The sequence below is a fragment of the Cyclopterus lumpus genome, chromosome 10 (assembly GCF_009769545.1).
Source record: "Cyclopterus lumpus isolate fCycLum1 chromosome 10, fCycLum1.pri, whole genome shotgun sequence".
Classification (NCBI taxonomy): domain Eukaryota; kingdom Metazoa; phylum Chordata; class Actinopteri; order Perciformes; family Cyclopteridae; genus Cyclopterus; species Cyclopterus lumpus.
The window spans coordinates 25,487,432-25,494,931 of record NC_046975.1 but is presented as its reverse complement, the minus strand read 5'-3'; the positions used below and the strand labels follow the sequence as shown (position 1 = coordinate 25,494,931).

The 7,500-nt window shown below is 45.9% G+C and overlaps 1 protein-coding gene across 1 annotated transcript in view; it reads left to right on the top strand.

Annotated features, from left to right (window-relative positions):
- Positions 1-7,500, top strand: part of mgat4b (alpha-1,3-mannosyl-glycoprotein 4-beta-N-acetylglucosaminyltransferase B) — an 89,404-nt gene that overhangs the window by 60,572 nt on the left and 21,332 nt on the right. The window lies entirely within an intron of this gene.

Sequence of the window (7,500 nt, the reverse complement as noted above, 5' to 3'; positions counted from 1 at the left end):
TCCATTGGGGACATTGGGGGCCTTTGGAGACCTGGGGGGCCATTGGGGACATCTGGGGCCTTTGGAGACCTGGGGTCCATTGGGGACATTGGGGGCCTTTGGAGACCTGGGGGCCATTGGGGACATCGGGGGCCTTCGGAGACCTGGGGACATCGGGGGCCTTTGGAGACCTGGGGTCCATTGGGGACATCGGGGGCCTTTGGAGACCTGGGGAGCCGTTGGCGACATCGGGGGCCTTTGGAGACCTGGGGGGCTGTTGGCGACATCGGGGGCCTTTGGAGACCTGGGGAGCCATTGGGGACATCGGGTGCCTTTGGGGACCTAGGGGGCCATTGGGGACATCGGGGGCCTTCGGAGACCTGGGGACATCGGGGGCTTTTGGCGACCTCTGTGAATTGGGAGACCTTGGGGGCCTTTGGAGACCTAGGGGGCCATTGGCAACATCGGGGGCCTTTGGAGACCTGGGGGGCCGTTGGTGACATCGGGTACCTTTGGAGACCTGGGGGGCCATTGGGGACATCGAGTGCCTTTGGGGACCTAGGGGGCCATTTGGGACATCGGGGGTCTTTGGAGACCTGGGGTCCATTGGGGACATTGGGGGCCTTTGGAGACCTGGGGGGCCATTGGGGACATTGGGGGCCTTTGGAGACCTGGGGGGCCGTTGGTGACATCGGGTTCCTTTGGAGACCTGGGGGGCCATTGGGGACATCGAGTGCCTTTGGGGACCTAGGGGGCCATTTGGGACATCGGGGGTCTTTGGAGACCTGGGGTCCATTGGGGACATTGGGGGCCTTTGGAGACCTGGGGGGCCGTTGGCGACATCGGGGGCCTTTGGAGACCTGGGGGGCCACTGAGGAGATCAGTGACTTGGTAGACCTCGAAGACTTTTGCAGACTTTGGTCTGTGGGAACCGCGAGGCCTTTTGGAACCTCAAAGTCTTTGCAGACCTCGGGGCCCCTGTTTCAATCGATGATGAAACAATAATAAAACAAGTTGTTTCTATCAAAGTCAGTTTATAAGTTTAAAATGTTGTTGAGTCTCTGACTTTTACTTTAACCTGATTAATTGAGTCTAACTTTAAATACCTACAGTTTATCATAATTAAAGCTGTCTCTCTCACACACACATACACACACACGCACGCACACACACACATACACACACAAACAGACTGATTTACCTGCATGTGTGTGTGATTTATCAGCTCCAGTAATCAGAGAGAGTGTGTGTGTGTGTGTGTGTGTGTGTGTGTGTGTGTGTGTGTGCATGTGCGCGTGTGTGTGCATGTGTGTGTGCATGTGCGCGTGTGTGTGCATGTGTGTGTGCATGTGCACGTGTGTGTGCATGTGTGTGTGCATGTGCGCGTGTGTGTGCATGTGTGTGTGCATGTGCACGTGTGTGTGCATGTGCGCGTGCGTGTACGTGTGTGTGGTAAACAGCTCCCCAGGCGTCAGCCTGTCATGGCTAATTCATGAGGCTCTGAGCCGTACTGAGCAAGCTAACTACACACAGACACACACTTAAAGTGGCTTGCTCGCCTCCTTGTCTCCTCAACACTCATTCTAAAGGAAATGACATCATCTTATTTAACGCACTGTAGCTCCGCCCCTTTGGCCCTGTTATCTGTGGTGACACAGGGGAGCGATGAGAGGAAGGAAGGACACAAGGAGACACAGGGAGGGAAGGAAGTGAGGAGAGGAGAAAGGGTGCAGGGAGTTAATAGAGGGAAGAAGAAAGGCACCAAGATTATAAATGTGACCTTTTGGAGGACGGAGAATCCAAAATGGAGGAAGCTGTCACAGCTTTTTGTCAATTAGTTCTATTTAATGTTCTCTGTCAGAGTGAAACATGTTGTTGTTGTTGTTGTTGATGATGATGATGATGCAACAAATATGCCTCTAGTTAAAATGTGTGAGATTATTGATTAGAGTTTTATATAATAGGCCAGAGTGTAGAGCGAGTGCAGAGCAGGTGTGTAGAACGTGTGTAGAACAGGTGTAGAACAGGTGTAGAACGTGTGTAGAACGTGTGTAGAACAGGTGTAGAATGTGTGTAGAACGTGTGTAGAACAGGTGTAGAACAGGTGTAGAACAAGTGTAGAACGTATGTAGAACGTGTGTAGAACAGGTGTAGAACAGGTGTAGAACAGGTGTAGAACAAGTGTAGAACGTGTGTAGAACGTGTGTAGAACAGGTGTAGAACAAATGTAGAATGTGTGTAGAACAGGTGTAGAACAGGTGTAGAACAAGTGTAGAACGTGTGTAGATCGTGTGTAGAACAGGTGTAGAACAAATGTAGAATGTAGAACAAATGTAGAACGTGTGTAGAACAGGTGTAGAACAGGTGTAGAACGTGTGTAGAACGTGTCTAGAACGTGTGTAGAACGTGTGTAGAACATGTGTAGAACAGGTGTAGAACGTGTGTAGAACGTGTCTAGAACGTGTGTAGAACGTGTGTAGAACATGTGTAGAACAGGTGTAGAACGTGTGTAGAACGTGTCTAGAACGTGTGTAGAACGTGTGTAGAACAGGTGTAGAACGTGTGTAGAACGTGTGTAGAACGTGTCTAGAACGTGTGTAGAACGTGTGTAGAACGGGTGTAGAAGGTGTGTAGAATGTGTGTAGAACAGGTGTAGAACGTGTGTAGAAGGTGTGTAGAACGTGTGTAGAACAGGTGTAGAACGTGTGTAGAACGTGTGTAGAACAGGTGTAGAAGGTGTGTAGAACGTGTGTAGAACAGGTGTAGAATGTGTGTAGAACGTGTGTAGAACAGGTGTAGAACAGGTCTAGAACAGGTGTAGAACAGGTGTAGAACGTGTGTAGAACGTGTGTAGAACAGGTGTAGAACAAATGTAGAACGTGTGTAGAACAGGTGTAGAACGTGTGTAGAACGTGTCTAGAACGTGTGTAGAACGTGTGTAGAACATGTCTAGAACGTGTGTAGAACGTGTGTAGAACTGGTCTAGAATGTGTCTAGAACGTGTGTAGAACAGGTGTAGAACAGGTGTAGAACGTGTGTAGAACATGTGTAGAACAGGTGTAGCACGTGTGTAGAACGTGTGTAGAACAGGTGTAGAACAGGTGTAGAACAGGTGTAGAACGTGTGTAGAACGTGTCTAGAACGTGTGTAGAACGTGTGTAGAACAGGTGTAGAACGTGTGTAGAACGTGTGTAGAACGTGTCTAGAACGTGTCTAGAACGTGTCTAGAACGTGTGTAGAACAGGTGTAGAACGTGTGTAGAACGTGTCTAGAACGTGTCTAGAACGTGTGTAGAACGTGTGTAGAACGTGTGTGGAACGTGTCTAGAACGTGTGTAGAATGTGTCTAGAACGTGTGTAGAACATGTCTAGAAGGTGTGTAGAACGTGTGTAGAACGTGTGTAGAACGTGTGTAGAACGTGTCTAGAACGTGTGTAGAACATGTCTAGAAGGTGTGTAGAACGTGTGTAGAACGTGTGTAGAACGTGTCTAGAACGTGTGTAGAACATGTCTAGAAGGTGTGTAGAACGTGTCTAGAACGTGTGTAGAACGTGTCTAGAACGTGTGTAGAACATGTCTAGAAGGTGTGTAGAACGTGTGTAGAACATGTCTAGAAGGTGTGTAGAACGTGTGTAGAACATGTCTAGAAGGTGTGTAGAACATATCTAGAACGTGTGTAGAACGTGTGTAGAACATGTCTAGAAGGTGTGTAGAATGTGTGTAGAACGTGTGTAGAACGTGTCTAGAACGTGTGTAGAACAGGTGTAGAACGTGTCTAGAACGTGTGTAGAACGTGTGTAGAACGTGTGTAGAACGTGTGTAGAACATGTCTAGAAGGTGTGTAGAACATATCTAGAACGTGTGTAGAACGTGTGTAGAACATGTCTAGAAGGTGTGTAGAACGTGTGTAGAACGTGTGTAGAACGTGTCTAGAACGTGTGTAGAACGTGTCTAGAACGTGTGTAGAACGTGTGTAGAACGTGTGTAGAACGTGTGTAGAACATGTCTAGAAGGTGTGTAGAACATATCTAGAACGTGTGTAGAACTTGTGTAGAACATGTCTAGAAGGTGTGTAGAACGTGTGTAGAACGTGTGTAGAACGTGTCTAGAACGTGTGTAGAACATGTCTAGAAGGTGTGTAGAACGTGTGTAGAACGTGTCTAGAACGTGTGTAGAACATGTCTAGAAGGTGTGTAGAACGTGTGTAGAACTGGTCTAGAATGTGTCTAGAACGTGTGTAGAACAGGTGTAGAACAGGTGTAGAACGTGTGTAGAACATGTGTAGAACAGGTGTAGCACGTGTGTAGAACGTGTGTAGAACAGGTGTAGAACAGGTGTAGAACAGGTGTAGAACAGGTGTAGAACGTGTGTAGAACGTGTCTAGAACGTGTGTAGAACGTGTGTAGAACAGGTGTAGAACGTGTGTAGAACGTGTGTAGAACGTGTGTAGAACGTGTGTAGAACGTGTCTAGAACGTGTCTAGAACGTGTGTAGAACAGGTGTAGAACGTGTGTAGAACGTGTCTAGAACGTGTCTAGAACGTGTGTAGAACGTGTGTAGAACGTGTGTAGAACGTGTGTGGAACGTGTCTAGAACGTGTGTAGAATGTGTCTAGAACGTGTGTAGAACATGTCTAGAAGGTGTGTAGAACGTGTGTAGAACGTGTGTAGAACGTGTCTAGAACGTGTGTAGAACATGTCTAGAAGGTGTGTAGAACGTGTGTAGAACGTGTGTAGAACGTGTCTAGAACGTGTGTAGAACATGTCTAGAAGGTGTGTAGAACGTGTCTAGAACGTGTGTAGAACGTGTCTAGAACGTGTGTAGAACATGTCTAGAAGGTGTGTAGAACGTGTGTAGAACATGTCTAGAAGGTGTGTAGAACATATCTAGAACGTGTGTAGAACGTGTGTAGAACGTGTGTAGAAGGTGTGTAGAACGTGTGTAGAACGTGTGTAGAACGTGTCTAGAACGTGTGTAGAACAGGTGTAGAACGTGTCTAGAACGTGTGTAGAACGTGTGTAGAACGTGTGTAGAACGTGTCTAGAACGTGTGTAGAACATGTCTAGAAGGTGTGTAGAACATATCTAGAACGTGTGTAGAACGTGTGTAGAACATGTCTAGAAGGTGTGTAGAACGTGTGTAGAACGTGTGTAGAACGTGTCTAGAACGTGTGTAGATCGTGTGTAGAACGTGTCTAGAACGTGTGTAGAACGTGTGTAGAATGTGTGTAGAACATGTCTAGAAGGTGTGTAGAACATATCTAGAACGTGTGTAGAACGCGTGTAGAACATGTCTAGAAGGTGTGTAGAACATGTGTAGAACGTGTGTAGAACGTGTGTAGAACGTGTCTAGAACGTGTGTAGAACATTTCTAGAAGGTGTGTAGAACGTGTGTAGAACGTGTGTAGAACGTGTCTAGAACGTGTGTAGAACATGTCTAGAAGGTGTGTAGAACGTGTGTAGAACGTGTGTAGAAAGTGTCTAGAACGTGTGTAGAACATGTCTAGAAGGTGTGTAGAACGTGTGTAGAACGTGTGTAGAACGTGTCTAGAACGTGTGTAGAACATGTCTAGAAGGTGTGTAGAACGTGTGTAGAACGTGTGTAGAAAGTGTCTAGAACGTGTGTAGAACATGTCTAGAAGGTGTGTAGAACATGTCTAGAACGTGTGAGCTGATCTCCTGACGTAAAGTGAACCGTTCTGTTTAAACTTGAGAAACTTGAATGTTGAAGATGGAACATTCATCTGAAGGAGGAACTGAAGACTCTCGTTTGGCTTTTCTCTTTATGTTAAAACTGTTGTTGTTGTTGTTGTTGTTGTTAAAACGTGATCTCACTTGACTGATTCCCTATAAAAAGAGATTGTTTTTAGACCTCAGCGCGTTTATAAAAGAGCTTCTATTGACTCCGTAGTAAAAGAAAGAACCCTTTAAAGTGAGGGGGCGGGGCTGTTGACATCACATGATCCATAAAACTCCACAAAGAAGCTTCTTCTTCTTCTGAGTTCAGAGGTCAAAGGTCATCGCTCACAGGCAGAGGCTTCATTTAGCTTTTTAATAACATTTGAGTTCATAAATAAAGACGTAAAATTCTCCTCGTGTTCATACGAGCCAGTAGAAGTAATAAACTAGTCGGTTTATTAGTTTGTTTGTGTTTTTGAATCCTTTAAAACAGACTAAATCAGTATTTTGAATTATATATTTAATACACAGAAGACGCAACTTTACTGTTGAATAGAAACTGAAGAACAAATGTTTCCTTCCTTTAAAGTGAATATTTATTTTATTATTTAAGATTTACAAACGTGTGATCTTCTGACCTTGATCACTATATTTTATTTTACTGTCCTAAAAACAATAATAAAATATAATGAAATACATTCTGAACTATGGGTCTGGTTATGAATCTGCTTCACAGGGTTTATTATAACAAAGAAACTGTTTTTTAATCTTGGAAAACAAACAAAAATGAACAAACCCTCCTGAATAGACCTTCTTTATATATTATTGGAATTTAAATACAATAATATATAAAGACGGGCATCTGCTCGGCTCCACACCTGGAGCTGGTTTCCCTTCTGTTTCCAATGCTGCGTGCAGACAGCAGATCAGGGTCCTCCATCCGGGCCCTTCAGGACTGGACCCTCACACCATCAGGGGAAGGATGGAGGATCAAGCCTCCACGCCATCCTTCAGCTTTAACACATGAAGCATAGACTTCTATACAACCAGAGGAGTCGCCCCCTGGTGGTCAGGAGAGAGAATGCAGCTTTAACACATGCAGCATAGACTTCTATACAACCAGAGGAGTCGCCCCCTGGTGGTCAGGAGAGAGAATGCAGCTTTAACACATGAAGCATAGACTTCTATACAACCAGAGGAGTCGCCCCCTGGTGGTCAGGAGAGAGAATGCAGCTTTAACACATGCAGCATAGACTTCTATACAACCAGAGGAGTCACCCCCTGGTGGTCAGGAGAGAGAATGCAGCTTTAACACATGAAGCATAGACTTCTACACAACCAGAGGAGTCGCCCCCTGGTGGTCAGGAGAGAGAATGCAGCTTTAACACATGAAGCATAGACTTCTATACAACCAGAGGAGTCGCCCCCTGGTGGTCAGGAGAGAGAATGCAGCTTTAACACATGAAGCATAGACTTCTATACAACCAGAGGAGTCGCCCCCTGGTGGTCAGGAGAGAGAATGCAGCTTTAACTCATGAAGTATAGACTTCTACACAACCAGAGGAGTCGCCCCCTGGTGGTCAGGAGAGAGAATGCAGCTTTAACACATGAAGCATAGACTTCTATACAACCAGAGGAGTCGCCCCCTGGTGGTCAGGAGAGAGAATGCAGCTTTAACACATGAAGCATAGACTTCTATACAACCAGAGGAGTCGCCCCCTGGTGGTCAGGAGAGAGAATGCAGCTTTAACTCATGAAGTATAGACTTCTACACAACCAGAGGAGTCGCCCCCTGGTGGTCAGGAGAGAGAATGCAGCTTTAACACATGAAGCATAGACTTCTA